Source organism: Erigeron canadensis, chromosome 1 (genome assembly GCF_010389155.1).
Source record: "Erigeron canadensis isolate Cc75 chromosome 1, C_canadensis_v1, whole genome shotgun sequence".
Lineage (NCBI taxonomy): Eukaryota > Viridiplantae > Streptophyta > Magnoliopsida > Asterales > Asteraceae > Erigeron > Erigeron canadensis.
In genome coordinates, this window is record NC_057761.1 from 18,391,185 (window position 1) to 18,404,609 (window position 13,425).

A 13,425-nucleotide genomic window follows, 5' to 3' on the forward strand; every position below is an offset into this window, starting at 1 on the left:
TTCTACATAAGAGGAAACCAAATTTACAGAATGTTGAACCATTTGGTGTACCATGTACTTTCTTCAAGTATCTACCTCACTCAAAGTTTGATCCAAAGGTTGAAGATATATTTTTCATGGGTTATAAACCGGGTACTCCAATTCGTCGGGTTTACAACAAATTGACCGGCAAAGTTGACTTGGTACTAATGTCAAGATTGTCAGTCATAAACCCGCTGTACATTCTGGAACTGGCAAGAATTTTGATTATGACAGTGTGTTTCGTTCATTTCACGGTCCTGCTTCATATTCAGATCCTGAAACAGTGGATGATGTGATAATTTTAAGAGATCATATGGATTATTCCACTACTCCTACATCTCCTCCTGCTCAAAATGTTGATACTACTTCAACCAAAGTTCAGTCTACTGTTATTGGTGAAGGTAGTAAGGACAAGAATAAACGAACAGATTCAGATGACTGTTAACCCGAGAATACTACATCACTTACTCCGTCAAAGGATTCACTGCCTAATGATGATCCTATTTCTGAAGAATCGGAAGATGATTTTACCTCTCCTGAGTTTCAGATTAGAACAAATTTAGGAGAAAGTATGAATGTTGATTCGGTTCCTCAATATCGAGTTAATAAAGATCATCCAGTTGAAAATATTCTTGGTAATGCTATAGAACCTGTTTGAACGAGAAATCAGTTGAATAAGGAACAGACTAGTCTGTTTTGTGAAGTGAAAGACACTGGATTGATAACTGAATGTTTATATTCAGGTTTCATTTCACAAGTAGAACCCAAGAATGTTAAGGCAGCACTTCAAGATCCATGTTGGGTTGAAGCTATGCAAGAAGAATTAGCTCCATTTGAAAAACTTGGTGTATGGGAGTTAGTAGATGTGCCTAGAAGTAAAGAACTGATTGGAACTCGTTGGGTATTTAAATGCAAACGAGATGACAAAGGGGTCGTTACTAGAAATAAGGCACGGTTGGTAGTTCAGGGGTTTGCACAACGAGAAGGATATAACTATAACAAAACTTTTGCGCCAGTTGCTAGGATTGAAGCTATAAGGTTATTTTAGCCTATGCAAGTTTCAAAGGTATAATGGTGTATCAGTTAGACGTTAAGAGTGTCTTCTTATATGGTGAAGTTAAAGAAGAAGTATATGTTCACCAACCACCGGGGTTTAGAAATCCGAATTATCCAAGAAGAGCATATCGACTGGATAAGGCTCTTTATGATTACATCAAGCACCCAGAGTGTGGTATGAGAAGTTGTCGACACATTTGTTGAAAAATGGCTTTACAAGAGGATCAATAGACAGCATATTGTTTATCAAATGGAGGAAGCGAGATTATCTAATTATACAAGTTCATGTAGATGACATCATATATGGTTCATCTAACACAAAGATGTGCAAAGAGTTCGAAATGAGCATGAAAAGGAATTTGAAATGAGTGCTATGGGAGAACTTCAATTCTTCCTCGGACTGCAAGTAGATCAAAGGAAAGATGGATTCTTTATACACCAGTCTAAGTATGTCGATGACATCTTGGAAAGGTTTCAAATGTTAGAGTCCAAGACATATGGTACTCCTATTCAGTAAAATCATGGTTTAGGAGTTCTTGATCCGAAAGATGAACTTGTGGATGCAACTTATTATCGTGCTATCATTGGCTCATTGATGTATCTGACTGCTTCGCGTCCAGATATTATGTTTGTTGTTTGTCTATGTGCTAGATTTCAAGCTAGTCCAAAAGAGTCACATTTGGTTGCAGCAAAACGTATTCTACGTTATCTTAAGGGAAACCAAGGGCCTGGTCTATGGTATACTACGGGAGGAATGTTTGATTTTGTTGCATATACTGATTCGGACTTTGGCGGTTGTAACAATGACAGGAAGTCTACGACTGGAGGTTGTCAGTTTTTAGGAAGAAGATTAGTATCGTGGCAGTGAAAGAAGCAGACATGTGTCGCTCAGTCTTCATGTAAGGAAGAGTATATGGCTGCTGGTAGCTATTATTCCCAGGTATTGTGGATTCAGCAACAACTTTGTGACTACGGTATGGATTTTCTTGATACTCCTATTAGAATAGACAATAAGTCAGCTATAGATATTACTAATAACCCTGTGATGCATAAGGTCACCAAGCATATTGATATTAGACATCATTTCTTGCGTGATTGTGCCCAAAAGAAGTTAATTCATTTGGAAAAGGTTATAACTAATGATAATTTAGTCGATTTGTAAACCAAAGCATTTAATAAGACTCAGTTTGAGAAGTTAATTCTTCTCAATGGGATGAAGAATGCTGATTCATATTAAATCTCTCAAAGAACTAATTTTGTAAGTCTATAAATGGCTAGAGTCATAAAAATACAAAAATAGTTCTTAGTGTCATATAAAAATCATAAAAATGAAAAAATGACAAAAATATGGAAGAGGTTTAAGTTGATGCTGTCAGATGATTAGACGCGAGGATACTTAGCTTTTAAGTCTGCTTAATCGTAATATAACTGCTTAGTTCAGTGATTACAATTTGGGATATATTGGTCGACACAAAGTAGCAAGGTTTCCTTAAGTTGAACTTAATTTATACAATGTTCTTGTAGGAAACATATTCTGATATATGGCTGAGAATGCTTGCTTTTCAGTAATGAATTGATCTAGTCCTTAACTTTTGTGAAAGATCTAGCATTACTATAGGATTTGTTCAATGTATTGGCAAAAACCTCTACAACTCATGAGCATGAAAGTTAAATGTAATATTGTTTATGCAAATGAAATGAATGTTAATTAAGGGGCTAATGTGGTCTTTGAGATTCGGACAAGTATGTCCTCGGGATGTCTTTGTATACCAGCCTACCTAAAGCTTCCAACTTGGGATAAGTTGTCAGAAAGTTCGCTACATGGGTCTCATAAAAAATCACGGGTTCCTTATAAATAATAAAACGCAAAAGCAAATAAGTTAAATCACAAAGTAATTAAATTTTGTTATCCAAAAATGTCTCATGGTTTGTTTAAGGATGTTTTTGAATATATATATATATATATATATATATTGAATAAGTGTGCTTGTATATCTGAATGTGGGTCACATAAGTTCGCAAACTATTCAGTGGCATATTAGGTTACTCGGGTTACATGGTGATTGTCCTTGGCCAGGGTATGTTGAAAATGTCACAACTCAAAGTAAACTGGAAGCACCGAGTGTTTAAGAGGACAAATATACCGGTAATCGTGGTTGGGTCACTGTTCATAACTAATAATAAGACAATTATTTCTCACTTGCAGACTTATGTAAATGCTAATCTGATCTAATCTGCAGAAACTTAGAATTTCATGCAAATAAATAAAGTAGTTTAGTTTTTATTTTAGTTATTTTTATTTTTGGTTTTATTTTTATTTTTACTTTTATTTTTATTTTTAATAAGTATCAGTTTGTGTGTCAAACTAGTTCTTATTGCACGAGAGATTTGATAAGCATCTAATGATTCTGTAGGAAGTAATATGATTCTTAGTGAATTATACGAGTCTTGTTGCTTATGGTAAGTATGTTTAAAAGATGGATTTTCTAATTAATTCATAAGTTGTTTAATTTAGAAAATGAAGTGGAATTGAAATTGAAAAGTCAAAATATTTTTGAATGTGTTTCAAGTAAGATTTTGAAATTTCAATTGTTTTTGGTTGATAAGTATGCTTGACAAAGATTAGACTTGCCTTAGATCTTGTAATGATTGCTAGGTTAAGATTTTGGTTGTTTTGCATATTTATGATATTTTCTTGTTTTTGATGCATTGATGAAGTTTGTTAAGTGTGAAGGTCACAGATAATAAACTCATTTTACATGAAAATGGCATCAAAATTTCAGATTGTGATTGAAGGCAAAATTGTTCCTGCTTGCTTTTAGAATTGCATTGCGATGGACAATAAAAGGTGCTCAAAAATTGCAAGAACTGTGCTACAAGGATGGATAGCCTTGTTTTTTATAACCTAAGACTTAGTGTGATAGGTTATATTTGTTATCAAGATCACAACCTAAGATGTAATGTGATAGGTTGTTGATATGATAATCTGATGTATTTGTAATGCATTATACATTAAATATGTTTTAATGTAAGTTTGCATTTGTTTAAGTTAAACATCAATGAAGAAAAATCGATTTTATGTCAAGATTATAATGTAAGATTTATTTGATACATTATGTTGATGACAAGTTAGTACGGATGATTTATGATTGCATATTCGAGCAGATACAGGTTTTTAGTAACGAGTATCTACAGGTTTATGTTTCTGGAATTTTTGTAATTTTTCGTTGATAAATTTTCTGGAAAATTGACAAAATTTGGCTAAGGAATGAAGCTTGTGTAAATTTTTTAACTTAAAATTCGAAGTCCTTCGTGTTGATGTCAGCATGCCTCGCGCTGATGTCATCACAAAGCCCACGAAGTTAGTCCTTCGGCCCGGCCCACGAGGATTCGAATATAAATACGGGTTTTACTTTTAATTAATTACCATTATCGAAATTAAACCCTAAAATTACCACACGAACTTGCTCTCCTTCGTGCCACTATTCATCCGCTCCTTTTTCGATCGAATTCATCCCTTTTTCGTGTTTGTTACTCAGATTTGTTGGTACTTTCACGATCTGTGATTGATTATTGATGTTTTGACTATGATAATCAACGATTTCATGTTGTTATAATGCCCAAAGTTTTTGAATCTTCTTCGCGTGACAGTACCTAGGACGAACCAAGAATTAGATCTCCAATTTTTGATGATTTGGACTTAATATTGGATTAATTGATGTTTGTACACCTTAAATCTAACAAAAGTTCACATTAAAAAACTTAAAATCAAGATTAATTAAGGATTTTGTGTTTCGGTCACTATTCACACGAAGAACATCAAGAACACGAACCACTTCGTGTTCATCGAATTTGTTTATTGTTAATTTTCTGGGCATATATTCGAAGCAAAACAAGTCCAAGATGATATAAAAGATTGATTTTGATCGATTATTTTATCAAATGGAGATGTTTTGTGCTTCGTGTTTCTGGGATCGCATGAAGGTTCGTGCTGACGTCATCACGAAGAGGCCTTGCCTCGTACTGACGTCACCATGAAGCAGATCATGTGACTTAGAAAAATATTGAAATTTTTGTGTCTAACCTTTTGTGTTCTTGTCGTTTTGTCTGTTTTTGTGCAGGTATGGCAAGACAAGGTGCTCACGTATTCGTCAAAGAACATAATGTTGCGATTGATCTCAGCATTACTCAATCGGGATGCACACCAGAGTTTCACGGTGTCCTTCAGTATTTAGCACGCTCTCGTATTCGCTTTGCATTGACCAAGAATCCTCCGTTGGTCATAAGTCTCATTACTGAATTCTGGAACTCAGCCAGATTGGTGCAAGTTGGGATCATACTATGATTCACACTACTATTGCTGGACGTAACATTCAGTTTACTGCTGGAGACTTAAGGACTATTTTGGACTTAGGTACTGATGATATGGAGCAAGGTCCTATTGAGTTCGAAGAAAGCTTTTGTGACGGTGCTCTTAGGCGTATGGGATATGTTGGTGATACTACTCATCCTTATTGCAAGAATAGGCTTCTAGGCAAATGGAGATTACTTGCCTAATACTTATTGAGGTCCTTTAGTCATCTGAGTGCAGGTCATGATCAGTTGAACATTTTTACTGTTTCTCATATGGTTGCTCTTGTGCTGAACAAGCCCTACAACTTTTCTCAGTACATATATGTTAATTTTGTTAAGCAGTTGAGAGCTTTCGGAAACGATAAGAAATTCTTTCTGTTTCCAAGATTTGTGATGATAATCATTCGGCACAGAATAGCAGATTTACCTTTTGATGGTCCTACTTTCAATTTGGGTCGTCTGACTCATAAAGTGTTTGTTGAGAGTACGAAACGCTTTGCAGGTCATGGTGTTCGTGATAATGTTGCCCATCCACCATTGTTCGGACATCTTATCAATCCTGACTACGTTGTTCGCAGACAAGATTGGGAAGATGAAGAACCTGATGATGCTGCTGATGATGATCAGGCTCAAGAAGATCCTCAAGAAAAGCGAGCTGATCAGTTTGAGGGACTCAATGATGTTCCTCTATATGCTGGAGATCTGGAGAATGATCCAGATATGGATGCTCTTATGTAGGATGTTGATGATCCCGCAAATCTTGTGCCACCAACTACTGGAGTTTCTACTTCAACTTCTGCTCCAGTTGGTGATGACGTTGGTCCTTCTGAGCTACCAGTTACTGTTAATGCTGGTGATGACTCAGAAGATGATGAAGAAGAGGTTAAAAGATTACCGAAGCAAAGAAGAAGACAAGGGAAAGGAGTTGATGTTGTGGAGAGACTTCCAACTTCTCAGCAATCTCAGGCTGAAGTTGATAGAGATTTTGCTATGTATCAAGCTGCTATGGAGAGATCTCATGCACCTAATGTTGGTGATACTCCATCAGTTTGTTGCTTTAAGAGCTTCTGTCTCTGAGATTCTTGTTTCCGTGTCTACTACTTCTGCTGGTGTTGTTGTTGGGAAGCAAAGGTCGAGACCAAAGTTTATTATCAGAGGAATTGGTTCTCGTGCACAAGTTTTCACTGAGGCTACAACTGTTACGATTCCTACTGCTCCGGAGTCTACAGTTCGTCAAGAGTCAGAGCCGACAGTTGCTGCTAGGCCTTCTTCTGCTCCTATTCAGGCTACAGTTTCTGTTTCTACTATCATGGGACGTCTGTTGGCTCCTCTGCAAAGACCTCAGATGCCTCCCACAGGAACTTTTGGTGCTCGTATGCCTTCATTTGAAGCTACGATGCCACCCCATGCCTCTACATCTAATGTTGCCTCTACGTCATGTCCAGTTGCTCCAGTTCATGTGCAGCTGAGTCGTCTGTTTTCTGAGAAGAAGATGTTAGAGATGAGGGTCACAGCTTTGGAGAGTCAGCTAAAGCTCCAAGCTGCCAAGCATCAAGAAAAAATGGACTTAATGACAGCACTTGTTCATTTTCTTGGTTCTAGACCTTACCAATTCTTGGCTCAAGGGGGAGATAAGAGTGGTTGTAAGGATGATGAGCTAGCAAGGAAGTCAAGAGATGATGATCATGAAGATCAAGATCCGGCTCAAGGTCCAAATCAAGAACAACCATCAGTTGGTGAGCAAGAGAATAGAGATCAAGGTCAAGATGCTGATGCTGCTATGGATACAGAGACTGCAAACATTCAGGGGGAGTCGCCAAGACAAACAGGGTCAGAGATTGCTGGTACAGCTGGTGCTAGTACTTCTGGGACTCAAGATAAAGGTAAAGCTGTGATGGTTGCTCCAAATGCAGATCCGGATGATCCAGATGATGATGATGAGGAAGATTTGTAAACTATGCTAAAATGTGTATTGAACCTTTAGTGAAATGGGAAAGTAGGTATTTAGAGAGAAAGTAGGTATTATAACTATGAAAGATTAATTGGTCAAAAGGTTAACTTTTCATTACATGTGGAGGTTTATATAGCCACACAAACTGCTATTAAACCCCTTGGTTAATTACAAACAAGTACAAGTCTAATTACATGATAAACCCTTCTCCATAACATAATAAACATAAAGGACAAGACAAATGTTAATATACAAAACACGCACTACAAATTATAAAGTTAACAAGATTCCAATTCAGGTAATTCCAATTCTAGGTCTAATAGAACAGAAAGGGAGATTCGAGATAAGTTAGTGAATGATCCTCATAATCATGGTGATAAAGAAAATCTTAGCAAAGGAAAATCTACTCAGGATAGTGAGTCAACTAAGACCGATTCTACTACCAATGCCTCTACAGAGTCAGATTTGCACCCTATAATTGTGCATAACTAAAAAAGAGATTGGGTTATGATCCACAGGCTCATATGAGAGCTAGAGCAGAGATTATGGATTATGATGATTATAATGATCCAGGATCACATAGGGATCAAATGAAAGAACGGTCGGGGTTAACTCATACATCGTCAGAGTCAGAATCAGATTCGGATCCAGATTCGGATTATGAACCTTAGTGCTAATGATTTTTGTATTTTTGATAATGATTATAAGATAAATATGAATGTAATTGTTACATTATATTTATGATATAATATTATTGTTGTAAGTTAAAATAGATAAAGATTATAATATAAATATTAATGTAATTGTTGCATTATATTTATGATTTAGTATTATTTATTTTAATTTCTTTTATATATTTATACTATTTATTATGTCTTGACTTATGTATTTATGTTCTTTATCTTTGCATATTTGAATTGTTTGGATTGCAGATAAGCTTCAAAAGATAGGTGTATTGGACTATCTTGATGCTAAAGATGATTTAGACAATATCAATAATGAAGATATGGAAGAAGGAGAGTTCATTACTTCAGAAGCTGATAGGAAAAAGTTCCTTGATATACCTTATGACTTTGATCGTGTCTTTAATGAAGATGAAGTTATTCAAGTTGAACCAATAGCTGAAGTAGAACATCTCAATCTTAATCAACTCAGACACAGTCTAGATGAGCCTAGGAACGCAGCAAATTTGAGGTTTGCTGTATCTGCAAACATAATTGATAAAGAACATGATAATATTTTTGAGTTATACTGGAATATTGATGCTACACGAGAGATTGATCTTAGAAGATTCAATATACCTCCGGTGCAGCAAGACCCTGGGTTTATTATTGATCGAAGGGTTTATTATTGATCGAAGGGTTCCAGTGGTTGTAACTCGTGCTAGTTTTCATGTGGGTGGAAATTTAAAACCATCAATGTTTTGGGAGTTTATCTCAGACAAGGATGCACCCAAGTACTTCTCAGTGATACAAAGTTGGTTCTACGATCACGGAATCAAGTTGTTCATTATCAAGAGAAAAAAAGGATGTCAGTACATGTCAATGAGTCAAAGACATTTCCACTCTCTTAGTGATTCTGATACGATAGATTTGGGAAGACGATGGTTCGTTAATCTTCAGAGTAATGGACTTGCAGATTTCTACTGGAATAGATTCAGAGATGAAAGAATTTGGAATTTTAGTGATAGAGGTCTGAAGCCAGAAGATAGGTTGATTAAACCTACACTGAAGAAGATTAAGAATCCAGATGGCACATTTCGTTTTGTACAGAGAAGGATTAAATGTGTTCAGAAGGTTCCCGCTATCAGATTGGATCAAGATTTGTTGACGACGATGACATTTTGGCAGATAGATATCGAGTCAGGCGAAGCACAAATGTTTGTTGATGATTCAAAGAAACAAATGTTGCAACGCATGTATGATCCAATGCAGGTTGTCAACTTGTCAAGAGGTGATCAGATAAGACTTTTGAATACACCTTGTTCAGCAGTAGAATTTTGGAGAGTTGAAGAAAGGCGCTATTGCAATATTCTCGCTCATTGTTTACAGGAGAGAATTCATGCGAATAGCACAAGGCTTTTGTTTAACGGATGACTTTGAAATTCAAGTTTTGAAGACTTTAAAGAAATCTAGTTGCAACTGTCAAGAGGGAGTCTGTAGATGCAGATTTGTGTGACAATCGCAACATAGAGTTGATTATCGTTTATGTTTTAGGAACTGTGTTTGTAATAATTTACATAAGAACCTTTGTTGGTATTTAATGATTACGTTTGAACATCAATATTATATCGGTTTATGTTTTGTTTTGTGTTTGTGTGTTATATAATGTTTTGCGGGTACAAGAACATAGAATCAAGGTTTATAAGTGTCATAGGATGCTTAAACGATGGTTGGATGTTATGTACGAGCCAAACGAAGTAAAACATAGAATCAAAGGGTCGAACCTCGTGCTAACGTCATCAGCATGTAGGACTAGCCTCGTGCTGACGTCAGCACAAGGCAGATCGATTGATTGTTAAAACGGGCTTTATACTTCGATTAAGGCCTAAGCCCACACGAACCAAAACCCTACTAGTATAAATACAAACCTAATTTACGAAATTAGGTAATCAATTGTTAATTAACAATCACGAATTTACGAATCATGGCAAATTGTTGCTCGTGTGATCTCCAACACGAACTACAAGCTCGTGCACATCCTTAGGTTGATTAATTGCTCATTAATCGACGGAAGGCAATAGCAATCTAGTTATCTTAAGAAGATTCCGCACTCTTGACATAATGAATCGCGTCTTATTACAATCCACGCAACCATAGGACCTTACAATCTGACCAATACATTTGAAAACATTCCAGTTGAAGTCGAAGACATCAAGTGGAAGAAGGAGAATGTCAATGGCAGCGAAGCCCAGTTGACTTTCTACCCAGATCAAGACTGGAGAGTATCAATGTAAAGTACTTACAAAGCTTTACACTGATTACGAGGAAGACCTTTTTACTTTATGCACATTTATCCTGACATTATCAATTGTTTTTAATTAAAGTACAAAAGTGCATAAAGTAGGTTAAAGTGACTCTATGTCTTTACTTTATCTAGCATTTACAAAGGATTTCAAATTGGATCCTTAAATGCTAGTAACCATGTTTAGGCGGCAAAGTTGAATTCCCAATACCAACTTTTCCTATAAATAGAGGTCTTTGCACAACCAAGAAACAACTTTGCATTTTCATACATTGCAGTATTTTTGGTGACTTGTGCAATATTCTCTCAATCGCAAAAAGAAACATTTCACAACTTTAAGTGTTTCGATTGTTAAGAGAATTTACAAGTTTAGATCAATTGTATTTCATAGGTTGTTAGGATATTTACATTCGTGTATTATCTTGGTTCCGCAACAACCTTGTATTTTATTTAAAGTTAATAAATAAAATACATTTGAAAATTACATATTGTCTTACCAATTTTCTTTATAAGTACTTTATCTTATTGCATTGTATTTACTTATTTACATTGTCACCTTAATAAGTAACTTCCAGATTTCCTGGTATACTACACACTGCAATTGATCACGTCCAGATACAGTGTGTGTATTGCAAAGTATCTCACCATCGACATAGAGGTGTCTTCAGTTAGTACCATCTCTTGAGTTGGAACTTATAAAGATTGTTCGATTGCACTTGGAAGTCCGAGCATAATGTTCTTGTTTACTATCCATCCTTACATATGGCTTGGATCACGAGGCTGTGATCCGTTTCAAGTGGGGGAGAGTTGTAACATCCCAATATTTTTAAGATAAATAAATTAACCCCTTTTTACAGTTTTGACACTAAAGTAAATTCCTATTATTTTATTTTTGGATATGGAGTTAAATTAGTTAGAATTTTAGTGGTTAGCGGGTATTTCTCACCAAAATTAGAGATGGGGCGTGGCATCTCCTTAGATTGCCAGCCATACTTTTCCCTCCATAGTCACCATTCCATTATCATCTTTCCAATCTCTCAAACCTTCTTCTTCTTGATTCTATCAAATCAAAGTTTAGTTTCTTTTTAATTCAAGGATAAGAATAATAAGAATAATAATAATCATCTTCAATCATCAAAAATTGAAAAGTAAGGGTTTGTGAGGTGTGGTGGTGACCGAATTTTAGGGGAAAGAAATAGGAAGAGATTGTGATTTGAAAACCCTAATCCTTTGTCTTCCAATATTGAGGTATTGATCTCCATTAATCTAGTATTTGCTTGTTATTGAGAATTAGGGTTCTTGGGTACTTTCAATGTGGGGATTTTTGCTAGAAATTGAATTTCCTATAATTTACCCTAAATTCTTGTATAACCTAGTTTGTTATTGAGTTGTATGATAAGTTTGACTAAGAAATATATGTGTAACTTGATAATATTGATGTGTAGGAAATGTTGATTTTCACTAGTTGATTAAATGATGATGAAAATGGTAGATTGAGCTATCTAGTTAATTATTGATAAAGAAAGCAACTCAATGACAAACAATATAGGTTTGGAATTGGAAAGGCTAGTGAATGATAAGAATGACTAAATTGAGTTAGTCAAGATTGTGAATGTAAGCTTATATGCATATTATGATGTGATTATAGGTTGAAGCTTGTATTTGTGCATTTACATTATATCGAGTTATTGTTCAAGTCGCGGAGGAGGTAAGTATATTTGCATACCTTTACATATACGTTAGGTCAATTTACATATGATGATGGATTTCATGTATGGAAATCGATTTGACGTTAAAGCCTTTGTGGCATAGTGATTAATGAGGCCTAAGAACCTCTTGATATGTGATTAACGGGGTCTAAGAACCCCTTGTGTACGAGGCCTAAGAACCCCATGTGAATGGCGCCTAAGAACCCCAATATGTGATGTTGATTGTGTTATTTGATTATATGGATCCATGTATAGCGTTAAAGTGCAAAGGTGAGCATGTAACTATAGCACGACGGTGACATAGTCTACATGTAATAGTCCTTTTTGCGTTGTCCTCTGTCGTGTAGATAAATATATATATTCACTAAGCATTTGCTTACGTTTTAGTTGTTTCACTTTTCTTATAGGCGGTTCCGGAATAAGGAACTAAGATCTTGTTGCTTGAAAGTTGAATAGAAGAAGATTGCTTTTGAAGGACTTTAAAGTATTGTCATTCTTAGAAGAATAGTGTTTTTGGTAGATACTTAGATATCCCTCCTCATCATGGATCTTGACACTTGGATGTTTTGGTAATCATGTCCTTGGTAAATTTCAGTAAATTTGGTCATATGGGAGTCTTTTGAATTTGCAAAGGCATGTATGGTTGTTTTGATTGCCAACTTGGGCAAACGATCCATTTGATGGCGATTGTAAATGTGAATTGTGCTTGGATGTCAAACTATGGATGTAAATGTGTTCTATATAAGTTGAACTCTGAATTAATGGTCTAATGAGGTTTGGATTTGAGTTGGATGATTTGCAAGTTGATTTTAAGTGTCAAAATAGGGTCTTGGTTCTGTCAGGTCCATTTGTGCACCGCACAGAATTTCTATGCACTGCACAAATGTGTGCTTTAGCTTTACAGACCTTCTGATCAAATTTTTTCTGATTTATGTACTGCACAAAATATCTGTGCACCGCACAAAATCTTCATGCACCGCACAAAAAAAAACAAAAAAAAATTCTTATTTTTTCTAAATCGAGTTGTGTCGTTTCGTTATTGTATTACAACTTGCAAAGTATAACACTTGAAATCTTATATCTTCAAAATTATAAACTTTTATGACTTAAATGTACAAAGATCTAATATTAATAGAATCCGTAAGCCCTCGTAATAAAATCTGTAAGGCCTCGTGTCTAGTGTTGGCAAATGTATCATACTATGTGGTTTGAACCGTACGGGCGTATGATATACTTTTATAGTTTTATATCTTAATTCTTATCTTATGTTTGATGGAGTAAACCCCACGTGATTTTCTTTTGATGTCCAAGTTTTATCTTATTGACCAGTAAACCGGTAAATCAACCAATTCGTCATCCGATCCCGTTATG